General features: G+C 38.0%; 1 protein-coding gene across 1 annotated transcript in view; it reads left to right on the forward strand.

Moving 5' to 3' along the window:
* CPED1 (cadherin like and PC-esterase domain containing 1) overlaps window positions 1-17,606 on the forward strand; it is a 275,507-nt gene that overhangs the window by 83,269 nt on the left and 174,632 nt on the right.

Genomic DNA, 17,606 nt, shown 5'->3' on the forward strand with positions numbered 1-17,606 from the left:
AAAGAAGAAAGAGATGCTGTACAGACAATGTCTATTATTATGGGAATTTAATAAATATTTATTGATTGGTTATGATAAAGCCCATGAAATTCTTTAGGCAGAACTGCTCCCCTCTACCCCCAAAATCACTTTAAAGTAAGGAAATATTTATGTTTCCTTCTCTTTAGCACCAAGAGCACAATACTATCCACTAGCTACCCAAGTGTCCTTCTGCTGGTCTATATGTGGATTTGCGTTTCTGTGTTCAGGCTTGGTTCTCACTTCCCACCTTGAACACCAACCCTCACATTTCTCAGACCTTGCATCTGTTCTCCAGAGCTAGTTAATTATGCTAAGTTAATTAGCATTGCTCTCTTTTCCCCTCTCAAAAGTACACTTCTCCCCCATAGGACATACTTCAACCCGAATGAATAATTTTATTGATAAGAGCCCTGGCTGGTGTGGCTTAGTTGGTTGGAGTGTCTCCCATAAATGCAAGGTCACAGATTTGATTCCCAGTCCATTCAGGGGAGGCAACCAATCACACTGATGTTTATCTCTCTCTAAAAAAAGTAATGAAGAAATGTCCTCAGGTGAGGGTAATTCTATTAATAAGAATTTTAGACAACATTGCAGACCAGTCAGAACCACATGGAAACTACTGAATATGCAAATGCAGTAATTACCCAGGCTCACCTATTCATAACATTCACCACTGGCCCTGTGAGCCGTAAATCTCTAAATTAACTAATTACAGCTAAAATCAAATGAATATTTTGGGGAAATGATAGCCTTGCTTCATTTCCTTGAAAATGGAGAAATATATCTGTTTCTTCCTGTAGCCTTAGTTGGAAGCTATATAATTCTTCCTTCCACTTGGCATTTCTTAAAGACTGAGGAGCAAGCTTGTCAGTGTGCCTAGGATACTTCATGGCTGGTCACTGGCAAGATGAGAAGGAAGATCAATGTGGCTGTTGGCACTGGGGTATGTGGATGAGTGTGAGCTTTGGAAGACTCACTTTTCCTTGTCTTTGGGAGAATCTAGACCAATCTCACTGACCCGAAGGTATCTCTTGCTCTTGTCTCACTCAGGGATTTATAGTTTGCACATTTGGCATCAAATCTGTTTGAAAGGGACATTTTCCAGTAAACATTTGGTAGCTCGTTAACTTATCAGAAGTTGTGCTAAAGACTGACTAGCTGAGGGAGCTCATTCATCCCTCTACTCTTTGGTAGGGAAAGTTTAAAAGGTCTTAACCTTTTAAAGTTGAACTGATTGGGTAAAACACTCCATTTCTGGATTATGACCTCTATCCCTCGTGCTGTCTTGTAGGTATATTTACTTATTTTACTTAGACAGTTTATCTTGTGCATAACACTGTTACACACCAGGGGCAACAGTGTGCAGTGAACTTACACTCTGTGTGATTCTGATTATTAATTCTGATTTTCAACAGACCAGAAAGGAAGAGGCGATAAGAGTGATAGTCACTTTTGTTGTCTCTTTCCAGTAGTCCTCTGTTTACTTATTTCAGTGATGAACAAAGGCAAGTAGTGTTGTATCTAAACAATGCCAAAAACAACTTGCTAACACATGAAGAACTTGAAACAGTGAAATTGGGCTGCATACTAAAACATTTTATTTGCATCAAATAATAAAAATGCAGTAAACTATATTTGTACTTCCTGAGTTTGTTTGTGCTGTTTATTCAGCCTATATCTATTAACCAATAGCTTATCCCACAACTCAGAATGTAGCCTGCCAGAATAAACTATACTGTGTTTGTTTGCATTTTCTTCCACAAACACATCACCCAAGCAGTGATTTTCCTCTATCAGTTCTTCCTGAACCACTGTTTTTGCAACAGAAATATTAGCAGTGTTTCTGAAGTCTTGATAAGCTACCTAAATAACATAACCTGCTACAAAATAAATGAAAAAGTTTTTATAGAAGTCGGCCAAACTTTTTATTTTTAAGCCACTGGAGGATGCACTACTTGAAGATTTCAAGGGCTGGGTCAAGTAGTGTGTGGAACAAACTCAGGTTCCAGGACTTAGCTGATGGAATGGTGAAAGCTCATCCTGAAACTTACATGCTTGTTTTGTTTTGTGAGGGAAACCAGTAAGCAAATTAGAACTTTTCTCTGACTTTGATTAGTTTGTCTGTTATATGTACACACACAATATAAAGTCAAAGTAGTTGGTGTTGGGGACATATGGTGTTGAACTTCAACATAATTTCTCTCCCAATGGTATTGAACAGAAACAAGAAAAACTTAAAAGTATTGTCAGAGAAAATGTTAGTAAAGTTGTGGTACTCAAGGCTTTATTCATTCATAGTCATAGATGTTCAGGGCCATGGCCTGACTTTTAACTTGCAAGATATCATTAATATTAGAAAATAAAAGCCCACTAAAGTGACATATTAACTGTAATGTACACAGTTTCACATAGTGTATGATATATAATACATTATTGATGGGAAGATGATGCTTGCTGTGACTAGTCTCTTGAACTTCTCATTGTAACTGTGATAAGTAATAACAGAATTTATTAAGCATGCAGTGTCTTCCAATTGACACATTCTGTTGAAACACATATTGATAAAGACCCAACATGACAGTTGTAGCAAGCTATAAACAAAGGGAAATACATTCATTCCCCTAGATAAAATCTTAGAATCCTCCTTTGTAGTTGAAGTTGGCAGAAGTATAATTGAATGAGCAGGGTAGCTCTGGAAGATGTGTTACTCTTTGATGATGGGTTGAGTGTGCATCTGTGTGGGAAAGAACCACGAACTCTGTTTTATAGTAAACCCCAATCAAATCCTGTGATTCATCGCACCAGTAACTTTTGGGACTATTTTCTTTAAACTTCTTTTAGCACCATCTAATGGTAAAATATGGAACTTTTTCTTTACTTATTTTAGTTAATTAAATGGTAGGATCATAGCAGCAGTATAATCCCAGTGTTGATAGTCATTTAGCAAGAAAATGTGTAGCATATCAAAAAGCTAAGTTACTCCCAAAGTGGAAAGTGGATAATTCACCCACATTAATTGAGAGGGCCTTTTGAAAGCCCATCTTGCCTCATTCATTTCTAAGCCTCTATAAGAAAGTACATATGATAACATTTCTTATCTAAGAGGCATATGAAATCTAACTTTACACCCAGGGAAGGCAGAAGTGAGGAATCATATAGCCTGAGTGTGAGGAAACCAGAATTCTAGTTTCACCCAGCTGCTAACCACAGTTGTATGGCCCTGGGGAAAGTACGTAGTCCATCTCTACTTCCCCTCTGGACGTGAAAAGTAGGGACAATTGTACTGACTATTCTTTGCACATAGAGTTGTCCAGAAAATGCTTTATAAAAGAATATGTAAAAAAAGAATGTGTAAAAAATAAAACAGCATACTTAGTAAAGCATATAAAAACATCAAGCTTAGTAAAAAAAATAGAATATGTATTATAAATCTATAAAAGTAATATGTAAGGCATTGTTTCTATATTAATATCTGTGAGTTGACTTGGGGAAAAATGAATGGCGTTTTCAGTTTTCCACATTAACATAAAACTGTCACAACAATATGTATTGCTCTTGTTGGAGCCATTGCGACCCGGAGAGAAATAGGCAAGTATTATGCAGAGTTGGAGGCTGAATACATAGACATCAACCAGACTAGTCTGGGTTTGTTTCATAATTATAGTGGGGCTTCTTGATTTGTGCCACAGTGTCATTTTATAGATAAGTTACCCTAAAATAATGAGAGGTCATGTTAATTTTTACTTATTAAGTGTCAGACACTGTGTCAAGTACTTACGTACTGGTTCTTTAACCCTGTGTAACTGTCTGGGGGCCGACACTGTCATTGCCTTCCTAGATAGAGAAATTGAAGCTCTGAGAACCCCCGGGCTACACAGCTAGAAAGAAGCAGGTCCATACCTCACATGCTGTCCTACATGCCACCATGCTGATTCTAATCCTCTCTTTCTAAGCAAACCTTTCTAAGCAAAACATAAAATTTATTATGACAAATGTCACACTGTAGCTGTATGCCTGGGATGAGGGGTGACTCAGATGGAGGTGTAGCCACCAGCTTCAGGTCTGGGTGTCTGGAATGACAGCAACCACTTTGGACCACTTGGAAGGGCCAAGAATGAGTGTCTTAGCGTTTTGAAGCTGTTTTGTCCTTTATTGGATGGTGTTCAGAATTCACTGATTGTGCTGCCAAACTGGTTTATAAAGAACCAGTCTGGGGGGGTGGATTTATAAATGCAGAAAATACACGATTTGTGTGGAATTAATGGTTCTCACAAATGGTTTTCAGAACGAGTAGTTGCTTTGACCCAATTGCGTATCACTGTTGGGTAGTGGCCAGAGCAGATGAGGCCCGGCTGCATATGTGGGAACCCCACTGTGGCTGTGTCATAGCCCAGTGCTTCGGCAGTAATGATGGTCTCCCAGGATTGCTAGGAAGACAGAATGAACTAATACATTTAAGGTACTCGGAACAAAACCTTGCACAGAGCCAGCAACCCACAAAGTTAACAATTATAATTGTTACTTCAATAAGTAACTTTCATAAGTATTAGTTAATAATTGCTAACCACTACTTTATCTAGTTCGGTGAGGACCATGTTTTTCAAAATTCACTAACTTGAGAATCAAACTAGGATGTTAAAATGGTCACAAAAATATTTCTTTGTCTTACCTGTACTCAATATCTTCAGGCCCCTTCACCTCAAAATCGTGCCATCAGCCTTATTTGGGTCGTCCTAAAGCCATCTTCCCACCCCTAGAAGGCCTCACATTCTCTTTTGATGAGAAATATGTTTACTGACCTCTGGTTAATCTGGAAGGAAATATCTATAACTTACCTATATACATGATTTCAACAAATCAGTATGATGCCGTTACTGTTTTGGCATAATGACACCATAGGGTGTAATGAAATGGTCAAATGTTCCCGCTTATGTTTTGAATCATCATAAATGTGACAGATATGAACAAATTCAAATCAGTGTGTTTGTATTGTAAGGAAACTAAGATTCCATGGGTCTCTTTGCCATTGGTGATGTGTCTTTCCAAATGGTAAACAACTCTTGCAAAAAACAAAATACAGTGTTCCCTTGCTTGACCATGAAATTGCATTTTGCAAAATTCAGTGTATTAAAAGTGGGTACAATGCTTGGGGTTGACATATAAAATGCATTCAAGCCCTAGGTTCAAATAATTAGCAATAGGCTTTAACATCCACATCATTGTCCAGTGAACATTCAAAAGCTATGTGGGACAAGGGAGAATTCTGTTCTGCCCAGAGTGATACTTAACATTGTAACAGCTGTTGTGGTATGTGTACTGGCTAATGAGAATGGATGCCTATCTATTCAGATGAGGACATTACATCTTGCTAATGCATTCCAACTAAACACGAGCTTTATTCTACACAAGGCAGAAATCTAGAATTTATGACCCTATTTGTGTAGCATTCTTAATCATTGTGATGCCCTCAGATGCCATCTTTATCTTAGATGGTATATCCCACATGCTCATGTATGCAGGCCACACGTACTTGATACCGTGTCCAGCCCTTGCTCCACTCTGCTCTGGTGTCCTGTGGTTATTGGCTGCTGATGTGCACCACTGGTCATGCCCACCACACGTGCTCTGGCACTGGAGACCCACACAGCAAAGGCTGCATTTGCTGTGTTTGTCACTGACTGTGTTAAGGTGCTGTGCCCAGCGTCAGGGACACCAGGTTCCTGCTGTGCCTGCTTTCCCTCTGGCTGCGGCTGAAACTGTTGGTGCCACATCCCGTTGTGCTGGCCACTGTCTTGCCCATGGGCTGGAAGTCCCTTGGTGTCCTCTGACACCTGAATAAGTCAAAACTAAACTGAGTCAGTAGTAAAATATCAGTAGTCAAAACCCGTCTTTATGCTATATTTTTTTCTGATTGAAGGTAATGTTATATCTTCAATTTCTCACAGAAAATTTGAAAAAAAACATACATTGTCATATTGTTTTAGTTTCCTTACCTAAACCAGTGGTGGAAGAGAGCCTTGGGGTGTAGGACAGCAGACTAAAGGCTGCCCCCTCTTTCCGGCTGTCCTGTGACCCATGGGCTTCCCTCCAGCCCCTCTCTTTCCCTAACGGAGATCCCATACTTGCTGTTCGGCCTCACCCACAGTTCTAGTCAAGGCCGGACGTGGTGAATTCTCCAACAAACACAGATTAGTTTCACAGTAAAACTCCATTGCACTGGTCAATCATAACCAGAGAGCATTCTTATAATCTCTTACTGAAGTACGGTTTAAAAGAATAACGAAAAAGGTATATTTTTCTTTTCTTCTGTTTTGGGAGTTGGGATGGTGATGTTCAGTATTGCTGTGTTGTAAAATGTCACAACTGGACCTGAAATATTTCTCTTGAACAAGGTATGGAAATAGGGCTGTATTTATCCTCAAAATAGAAAGCCATAACTATTTATATTCTTGCGTTCCAGGTATTGCAGAGGCAGAAAGTCTCCTTTAAGTCTAAATACAGAATTAAGAAGAGAAGGAGAAAGGTTACGTGGTTAAGTAAACTGGTTATGCCTAATTTATCTTTTTCAGTTCAGTGTGTCGAAATGTTTCTATTTCCAGATTCCTTCTCAGTCTTATGTAGTTGGCCATTCAACAGCCAATTTTAGAAGAGATTGTGTCATTTAAGGGGAAAAACTTCAAACTGTATTCATAGAAGGCTATAAAAAGCAAAGATACCACCCACAAAGTGATACTTAAAATTTTCCAGTTTCATGATTTATTGGTAAATCTACACATGTGTTGTGCCAAGAGCCAAATGAGCAATGTACCAGGTGTATTTTGAGTTTTAAATTAAGAGAAATTTTACCCATTGGACAGATTTTTATTAGGATATTTTTCTGTTTATAAGCCATTGAAACATATTCAGCTGTTTTGGGGCAAAAAGCCTTAATAGCATAGAATATGGCTTATGGCTAGAGAAGTATAAGGTGAGTGGAGGGAGTCCGGCTTCCTTACCCAGGTGTCTGGGTAACTAAGGGAAGCAGTGTTCCCATGGCCGTGAATGGGCCTGATAAGTGGTGTTCTCACAGCCTTGAGACTGGATCCAAGAAACTGTTCCCATCACATGAAGTGGGCTCGCATGCACAGAATCATGCTATGTTGTATAATTTTCTGGCTTTTTGCCGTCTTTGTTTGTTCTAGTATTTAAGAAGGCAGTAGGGGCTCCCTGCTGGGTGCCACGCTAGGGAGCAAGGGCCGTGACGTGTGCTATGCAGAGACAGGCAGGGAGACGTGTGGCTTGCAGTATGTGTGACTCTCCCACCCTTGAATAAAGGCATGTCAGACATCCCAACAGCTCCGTGAATATTCATCTGCCCGAATGACATGGACTTGCCAGGTCTTGAATGGTTGCCACACAGGAAGCAAACCTGAAAAAAACATCAAAAAACAAACAAGAAAAATCTAGAGTCTCATGCCAATTTTGAAATTTCTAGTCAGAAACATGTGCCCTAATGTTAACACAAGCTCCTGGGACTAATTGATCCTATGAATGTTTAGAGACATTTGGCAAATAAAAGTCAGGGTTGGGGATCAAAGAAAATGCTGAGTAAAGGGCAGCATGCTCCGAACAGTCAGTGGTAGCGGCAGGCTGGAGAGTAGGCGAGCGGTTTTGGAGCATAGCGCTGAAACCTGGATTGCAAATCATTTGATGGATAACAGTGGCCATGGGCTTCTGTCACTTTTCACTCCAGATCCATGAAATTGAATGAGCACTCGAGTTTAGCTTTTCTCCTAATAGAAACTTCATGTACTTTTCCTTTAAATTGGAGTTTGTTCAGTTGACAGTGACACCCCTTCCCTCACTGTGAAGAGTTCTAGCTGCCAACTTGGGCAATTGGACCTGAACTTGGCCTGAGGGGATTGAGCTCAGCATGGTAGGGGACTTGGGCAAAAATCGCCCCTTTGAGAGAATGCTTGGGCACTCTGTTGGGTTAAGCAAACAGATAAACAGGCAGAACACCCCCTTCAACAACTGATCTGACTCCAAAAGCCTTGAGGATTATTTTAAATTTTTAATAGTTTTTCTTTTTTAAGGGAAGGCTGGTGCTCATTAATGACCGCTACTCATTAATTTGGAGACAAAAATGTCAGCAATAGCATAATTAGCCCTTTTCAACACAATGACATTTTTCCAAATTCTGTTTTTGTAACTCTCTTCTCTTCTTATGCACCCGTCTCTCACTCACCGAAACACTGACTGGCACAATCTCTCTCTTCATTGGTCTCTTTGTCCACTCTCTTTTCTCCAACTCGTTTATGTAGATTAAAAAAATCAATTTATCTATTCCTTTTATTCAAACAATGTAACAAAGACTTGATTCCCAAATAAGAATGTATCATTCTTTCTTAGAGGGAAAAGCGGGAAGGATATCCTTTCTTTTGGCATTTTATCACTGTTACCCAATAGCTTCCCATTGGGAATCAAAGCTAGCTTGAATTCTTTCCACTACATACAATGCAAGCTTTTCAGTTCAGCTTCCGTTGGCTGGGTCTACAGAATCAAACCACAGCAGAGACTTGAAGCAGTTAACTCAGGACTTTGAACACCTGAGTGATGCCAGACCTCACAGGATGTTTTTTTTCTTTTTTTTTAAAGACTTTATTTATTTATTTTTTAGAGACAGAAGGGAGTGAAATAGAGAGAGAGAGAAACATCAATGTGTGGTTGCTGGGGGTCATGGCCTGCAACCCAGGCAGGTACCCTGACTGGGAATCGAACCTGCAACACTTTGGTTCACAGCCCGCACTCAATCCACTGAACTATGCCAGCCAGGCTCACAAGATTTTTTAAGCAATGACTACAAAGCCCTAATTTAAATTGAAATGACTGAGTGCCATAAAATTATCCTGAGACATTTTATGCATTTGGTAAGGAATAGAAGATAAAAATGACTTGTTATCCATCATCCACCTATTTTAAGGCCTTTAAGTAGCAGCTTAGAACTGGAAGTTCCATCAGGGACATGCAAACAAGTGGTGTTAATTGAGAGGATGTGCTGATGTCAAAACTCTGAAGCTGAGTTACAGTATATTGGGTCTTTGAAAAAATAATTCATGTAGATGGCATCTTGGCAATGATATATGAAGAAGATATGAATAATATCCTTATAGAATATAGTTATTTGAATTTAATGTCCTGGTCTAAATTCTACCTGGAGAAGAAACTGATTAACTTCAAAGTTTAAAATCTAGAGAAAAATTTATTTACCTAATTAAAATATGTTTTTGTTTTGTTTTGTTTTTTGTACTCACCCAAGGACATGCTTATAGATTTTAGAGAGGGCAGAAGGAAGGGAGGGAGAGAGAGAGGGAGAGGAACATCCATGTGAGAGAGAAATATAGATTAGTTGCCTCTCCTACGCTGTGCCCTGCCCAGGAATAGAGCCTAAAACATTTCGATTTATAGGATGATGCTCCAACTAACTGAGCCCTACCAGCAGGGCCCTAATTAACATCTTTAAAGACCAAGAATTATTTAGCACTTCAGAAATGAAGGCTCCTCCCACTTTGGCTCAATTAATTGATTCGTTCTTTAGTCATTTACAAAGTATGAAAGAGGCTAATGGACCTGATTAGTTCCAAAGGTACCTAGCTAAGGTCAAACACTGAGACATTGTTTCAGAAACTCCTGTCAGGTGTTGCCTGGCTTCTGACCTTGCCCTTTGTGTCCTCATCCATTAGGAGTGGACTCTGTGTTATGATGCCTGTCAGCCCAACCTGCTTCCACAGACTCCAATCATATTGCTGGTCCACTGGGGAGAAAAAATATGAGGACAAAATTGTTCCGTAGAAATATGCTTGTTGAGTGTCTTAATGAAAAATCTCTTCTGATATAGTCCGTGTTCCTGTATTTGGATCTTTGTGTCTCATTAGATTTCATTTTGACAATTGGCTGTAGTCTCTGCTTGTTTCATATTTTGGTCTCACTTTCTTAGAGTCAGATATTGTGAAAAATTTTGATACTCTAAATATATATGTGGTTCATATAATGCATTTGTTTATAAATAATATTGATATAGAGAAGCAAATTGACAGTGATATCATGTGTGCTTTATTATACCAAAAAATAGGATAACAATTGAAAATTGAGTTGGTCTATGAAGTTGCCAGCTATTAAAAGAGAGATATGTTAATTTGTGGCTTTATTTTAAAAAGGGGCAATGACCCCGGTGTTTGTGTCTTTCATTTAAATTAGGATTGACTTCAATATGCTTGAAAAGAATTTCAAATCACTGTTAGAGAATTTTGCTAAGTCATTAGCTATTCTGATGTAATTATATCAATAATATGTCATAGTTTATTCCAGAAAATATTCCTGAGGAAAAGTTTAATGTTCAAATAGGATTAACTTATTTTTATGGTGGGTGGGCTTAGACAACTATTCTATTACCATATTTGTTGCATTCTGTATTAATATTTGGTTGGGATTGTGTTTCAAATTGTTATTAACGATGCTCATTAATTTATATTAAAGTATTCATCTTTGGTTTTGTTGAAGTAGTCAAGCATTATTTTTCTTTTCCTCTGGAAAATTCACTCAGAAAAACATTGAAGCAAAATTAAGCTGCCATAAAGTAACAAAACAATCCTTCATGCTATTTGGTCATTGCAGTGAAGTCCTAGGGGCAAGAAGATTGAAGTAGTAGTCTAGACATAGCTTTTATTACCAAAGAAAATGAGCTGAATTCAAGGTTCTCATGTTGTCATGGTCAACACATAGAGCAGTCCATGAGGAGAATTGTTTGTGGAGAATTACATGACTCTGACACGTCCACTGAAGAAGAACAGAAAGGAGAACATTTATGGCTCTCTATTGACAGAGTGCTCAATAAACATTTGATTGATTGGTCAGTTGGTGAAAACTTTATACAATGACTACGCATTTAAAGAACATTGCAATGTCACTGATCTGGTCCATTTTTACATGTCAAACTGTGCCCCCACTTACATCAGGACATGGACTTCATCTCATTTTCTATACCGTAAAGTGGAAGTTATTCTCTCCCCACAAGTACTACATGGAAGTACTGTGCTGTTAATATTGGTGGTCTGAGGCACCCTTATATGGTAATAGCATACGAAAAATATTCTGAAACTGTAGATAGTAAACTATTGGTGTCAAAACCACATAGGTAATAGTATAATAATGTCAGGTTTTCAGGAGGGAATTTTGAATTTTGAGCTCCCTGATTTAAGGCTAGGACTATGTATTAATAACACCCTTAAGCATTTAGCCAATGCTACTTGTACAAAATGAAAGTAAAAACTTATTAAGGAATTGATGTGTTTGGAGTGTACAGATCTAAATTACATCATTTAAGTTCAAGTAAGTCTAAAGATATCAGAGTGTTTTGTCTACCTGTCTGCCATCAATCTGTTGACTGAGAGGTAGTTTTGTTTAAATTTGTATTGGTTGTTTGCAAAGAAGTCATTCCCTGAACAAAACAGAGAGGAATAGACTTAAATTTTACACTAATTGGGTCAGTCCCTGGCTTATTCCATCCACAGACACTTAGCTTTAATGCAGAACTCCTTTAAATATGCGGAGCCATACAGGAAACGAACTGCTTTGCTGGGATGCTGCATTGCTAACCTTGAATCATTAAACTTTAGTCATTAAACTTGAATCACTAAAGACAGAGGCTACTTATAGTTAACATGCCATGTTTTAGTTTGGTCTACACGACATCTTGCTTATCTCACATACTTCCTGCTTTGTTCTTAGGAGGCTAAGGTCAAATGTCAGATGTTTAAGAATCATGTAAAAGAGGATTTAATAGATCAGCCTTTATTTGATAGTCTGCAGTTAAGGAGCCCTTGGTGTTGAAAAAATTCAAAAGGGGTAAAGTTTTAGTTACACTTCAAAGTTTCTAAAGTTGTAACCAGGTTTTCTAGGTTATAGAAAAGGATTATACTAAATGTCTATTACTAGTTGCTATTTAATATTTTTGAGTGTTCTATGTATGCCAAATGCTGTGCAAAGTACTTTAAAGGAAATTTCATATTTAGTTCTCTCAGAGTCTATATGGGGTAAGTTCTTATTATTGTTACTATTATCATTATCCTCATTTTCTAAGTAAAGGTACTGAACTTAAATAATTAGTTCATGGTCACATCTATGAATAGAAATTCATTAATAGGAGTTAAGCCTTTAAAAATAAATGTTATGTGGGATACTACTTATCAAATATTTCTGAGGGAAAAATTTATCAGCAACTATATGACAATATGCTGGGCAAATTAGAACATGTGTCTTTATTAGGTTCACCCATGTCTCCTCGGGCCCAGGTTCAGTCTGCCTGGTCCAGCCTCCATACAGCTTTCCCCTTGGCTGGCTGCTGGTGACCTCAAACATGGCTTCCTGTGCTCACATGGGTTCCAGGGTGCTCTGCTGACACTGGACATCTCAGGGTGTCCCTCTCTGCCTCCTCATTGGTGTCGCCTCAGTGCTGTTGCAGCATCCTGATATGACCGAGCCAACCAGGCCACTCTAGTAAACACCCCATTGAAGCTGGGAGAGAAAACCAATCCTTGCCCATGTTACACTCATTTCCTAGGCTGTGAACAGAAAGTTTCACCTACAACTCTAGCAAAACTTCTCAGTCCTTGGCTTGCTCATTCTTTTCATTTTGACCCCCTTTCTGTGACCAATGCACGTATCTCATGTCTGAGTCAGAGGAAGGAGAAGACTAGTGCCAAAACACATTATTTTCCAAGTATAGGGTTTATGCTGGATATTCTCCATTTGCCTCTCCACATTCACTCTATCAGGGCATCCAATTCGTGGGTATGGGCCACATGCAGCCCAGGATGGCTATGAACACAGCCCAACACAAAATCGTAAATTCACTTAAAACTTTTTTTTTGCTCATCAGTTTTTGTTAGTGTTTGTGTATTTAATATGTGGCCCAAGACACGTCTTCTTCCAGGGTGGCCCAGAGAAGCCAAAAGTTTGGACACCCCTGCTAGACCTTTCCCAAGAAAGCTTTCCTCCACAAACTGCATAAGCAGGGCTCCCTGGCACCCTGATTTCAGGCAGGAGAGCAGAGCTCAGATGGAGAGTTTGTTCCCTGGCTTCTTCCCTGCCCACCCGGTGTGGAAGTTCCTGAGCTCCCCTACCCGCGGCCATAGTTTCTGCTCGGTGCCTCTCCCACAGTTGTGCTTTTGGCCTTGTTCTGTAATTGTTCCCTCTCTGGACTGGGGGTGGCACGGCCTTCCATTTGTCATTCATGGGGAGCTTTACTACTTATTGCTGTATGTCTGTAACACTTCCCTCGTGCTTGTTTGTTGACATTCCCTTCCTTAATAGCCTCTTGGTTAAGTTTCTTGGTTAGCAGTCTCTTCAGTTACCCCTTTGATTCTGCCACTCACTCGTTTTCTCCCAACACCCTGACAGAGTTATTTTCTGGCTCTGACTTCAGTGTGTATGTATATTAGTTTATACTTACTATGCATGTAAATTCTGAGGATATTTTTGCATAGCTTGTATGCCTGTGGGCTAAGGACTAAGATTTGTAAGTGTCCTCAGGCAAGAAGAATAATTAATACACCCACTAATAGTACTTTTTTATACTTCTAATCTCAAAGCTAATTGTTAATAGTTAATTAAGGACTTTAGCCTCACTGGAAGCTTTAAAATAAGAAAATACTGGCTAAATTTACCTTCCTAATACTAAATGCAAGACAATATTCAAACATTTGTGAAATATAATTATATTTTCACTATTCATTTCCTCTTATTGGCTATGGGGGAAATACTAAATAAAATACAATATAAATTTGGAGGCTAATCTTTGCTAGTACAAATGTTTTCCAGTATTAGTCTTTGGCTGTGATGTTCATATATAATTATATGTCACATAGAAGGGAAAACATAAATAACCAAGTAAATACTTTAATACATTGAAATATTATTTTGTTTTAATGGCACGTTGGCTTAACCTCCCAAAAATAGTTCATCACTAGAACAAACACTTACTGACCACTTGTTTTGCATAAGCATTGGGTTTAGCTATGTGGGGCATTCAGAAAATTCATGCAGAATCATATTCTGGATGCTAGAATGTTCCTTGACAATGTCACATGCCCGTTAAGCATTGGTTATAAAGAATCAAACTGAAAACCCATGTCTCATGGTTCAGGTTTAATCTTCCTTTTCATAAAACTGTACCATAGTCAGCAGGTGCCTGGCCAACCAGATATTGAAAGGCACAGTAAAGCAGTCTTCAGGTATCCTTAACAATTGTTTATTTTTATTCTGGGTGAGTGGTGAAGTTATAGGCTTTAGAGTTCTTCAAAATAAACTAAGAATATTAAATAAATGAAAGTTCATATAATATTTCATATCTGTATTTGCTATCCATTATGTTCTCAAAGTATGGGGTAGGAGAACCCTAAGACACATGCATGGCCCTCCATATTTAATTACTTTCTGAAAATATTTAATAAATGTGTTAATGAATTACAAGGCCATTCAAAGACTGCTTGTATCATAGACCCTCATATCACAAATTCCTTCCAAAGCAAAGCTACATTTGACATTTTTATAGATTTCTAGGCTCTTTGTGTGTGTCCAAGAAAGAAGGGGAATGGAAATTAAGACAAGTGGATTGGACTGGTCTACCGAGAGAGCCCTTGCTAGAAATGCCAAATGAGAGATATAAGGAGTGGGGCTACTGACAAACCTTTGACTCAGTCACATGCTACTCAGGACCTATGGTACTTAAAGTTTCTATAACTATGAAAGTTCTATAAAATGCACTTGCAGCTTTTTAAATGTATCAGCAGAGCTTATTTTTTTTTTGGTTGTAATCAAGTGGAAATGATCTTAGGTGTCAGGGGACCTGTAATTACAGAGTTTTGTTTATTCATTTCCTTAAAATCATAAATGTTACCTCCAAAACTGGAATAATATAATTGAAAGTCTAATATATATGTGTGCATGTATATATATATATATATATACACACACACACAGGGTAAAAATTACTTTACTCAATATTCAGTTCCATTGTTTGACCACAGTTTTAGAGGCCAATGTGGAAATTGACATATTCTTTGCAATTCCTGTATTGGATTCTTTCAAGTACATGGCATGGGCTCCTGCACTTGAACTAAACCAAAAGAGTGACATAAAATTGTTTACTCTTTTGACATATTTCTTGACTACTTCCTCAAAACTATTGAGCTACTACCTGCATGAAACACTTAACATGTCTAGTTTCTTCAAGGTCACTTCTGTCTGGGCTTCGAATCAGTGCTTTGCTTCTGGGCAGCAGAGGTAAAGGGAAATCGGAGTAAATTATACTGTTCTCTTATTACACAAAAAAAGGCTACAAATAAGTGCTTCAGGGGAGACAAAATTGTTTCTAGTAATAAATTCTAAGAAATGTCTATTTAGTGAAAAAAAAGAACACGTATTTTTCTTCCTGCAAATTTAATATACAAAATTGTCTAGTGAGAAAAAAATCCCCTTATTTTCTTACTGAAAATCTAAAGGATTATACAAACACTTCAACTGATTCTTTAAAAAAAGCAATGACCTTAAGGACTCTTCATTTGTCACCTCTAGAAACAAGCAGTTTGAATATTTCTTTTATTAAGATGTGTTAGAACGTCATTAATAGGGAAGCTTCATAAATAGGCCATCATTTTTTGAGAAAGATCAGACTGCGCTAAATAATGAGATACGGGAATACATTGAACAGCTTGACTTCTGCTGACTTTTACTTAAGAGTGTGAAGTGTTTTAAATTAGACTATGTTAGTATTGATGAAATGTGCACTGGGGAAAAATAATTTAAAGGCTTTGTTCCATTTTGAGAGCTAGATATATTGTATAACTTAAAAATAAAGCACCATGACCAGGCAGTAAGGAAGCAACAACTCTCACATGCTATTGAAGACAGTGGATATTGGAGCAACCTTTTGGGAGCTGATTTAGTGATAATGTCTGTCAAATTTGCAATGCGTCTACTCATTGACCTGGCAATTTATACATGCAGATTAGAATTGACCCTGGATAGATTTGTAAAAGTACACCAAAATAGATGTATAAAAGCATTCACTGCAGTACTTATGAAGTAGTGAAAGGAAAATATTAGAAAAATAATCTAAATATACAACAAAAAAGGAATGGTTAAATTAAATGTATATTCATTTAACAACACACTCTAAGCCAATACGAAGTAAAAGGTAATTCTGTATATGCTACTATGGAAAGGACTCCAGGATGGGTTAGTTGGTGCACAAGCCAGACACAGACCACTGTAATGGCTCTTGGATAACTTAAAAAGCAGAAATACAGATGCTCCTTGATTTAGGATAGGACTATTTCCTGAGAAATGCATCATAGTTTGAAAACACATTTAATACAGCGAATCTGCTGAACATCAGCTTAGCCTAGCCTACGTTAAATGTATTCAGAACACTTACATTAACCTACAGTTGGGCAGAATCACCTAATGCAGTGAATACACTGTACAGTATCTGTTGTTTAGAGCAGTGATTTTCAACCGGTGTGCTGCAAGCACTTTTAAAACATGCAACACCTGACTATTTAGTCAGAGGCACTGACTTCTTTTCCCTTGTCAAATAAAGAAAAATAACAACCAACACAGCAATAACCATCCTGTGTGAATGAATCAAAATTATACCTATTTTTGTCAGATTTAAAAAATGTATAAATTTTTTGTGTGCCACAGAATTTTAGTAATTAGTTTATATGTGTAATTAGTTAGTTTATATATGTATTTAGTAATTAGTTTATTAGTTTATATGGGATGAAAGAGGTTGAAAGTCGCTGGTTTAGAGTGTCCTGTGGCAAGCTGACTTGGAGCTGCAGGTCACTGCTACTGCCCAGCAACACAAAGAAGTATGGTGCTACCTATCTCTAGCCTGGGAAAAGATCAAAATCCAAAACTTGAAGTATGGTTTCTCTTGAATGTGTATTGCTTTTGCATCATCAAGTCAAAAAATCATGAGTCAGGGACTGTCTGTATCTACATGCACAGGTTTATGTAGGTATAGTGATATTTATTTCAAGTTATATATTGAAGATGATGTACATCTTATCAATTTTCTACTTAGCTGGATGGTAAAGTGAGTATGTAAACTTTGGCTTTGACTTGAAGGGGAGGGATCCTACATGGGGGTGGGTTTCTGGATGCTTCTTTTTCAATAGTTTTCTCTACAACTTGGTTTTTAAAATTAGGTACATCTATTTTTAAAGAATATCAACATGAGTGTTTTGAAGTCACTATCGTTGGTCTGTTATATGATGCAAAAACCCAATAAATAATATTTTACAAAATAATACAGCACTGTTGTTAGGTCATGGAGCATGACATACTTTACACTCAAAAGACTACATTGTTAGGAAATAAACTCAAGTTGTCTATGGAATACGCTCCTTGCAAACCAAATCGGCTCCCCATATGGAGAGTGCATCTCTGAGCTGTGTGGCAGGCCTATCTGCTTGGTGCAGGGCAGTTGGAGACATCATGTCTACCCCTCTTCTGAGCAAGAAAAGTTCAAGTCAGATATT

This window comes from Phyllostomus discolor, chromosome 10, assembly GCF_004126475.2.
Source record: "Phyllostomus discolor isolate MPI-MPIP mPhyDis1 chromosome 10, mPhyDis1.pri.v3, whole genome shotgun sequence".
NCBI classification, from domain to species: domain Eukaryota; kingdom Metazoa; phylum Chordata; class Mammalia; order Chiroptera; family Phyllostomidae; genus Phyllostomus; species Phyllostomus discolor.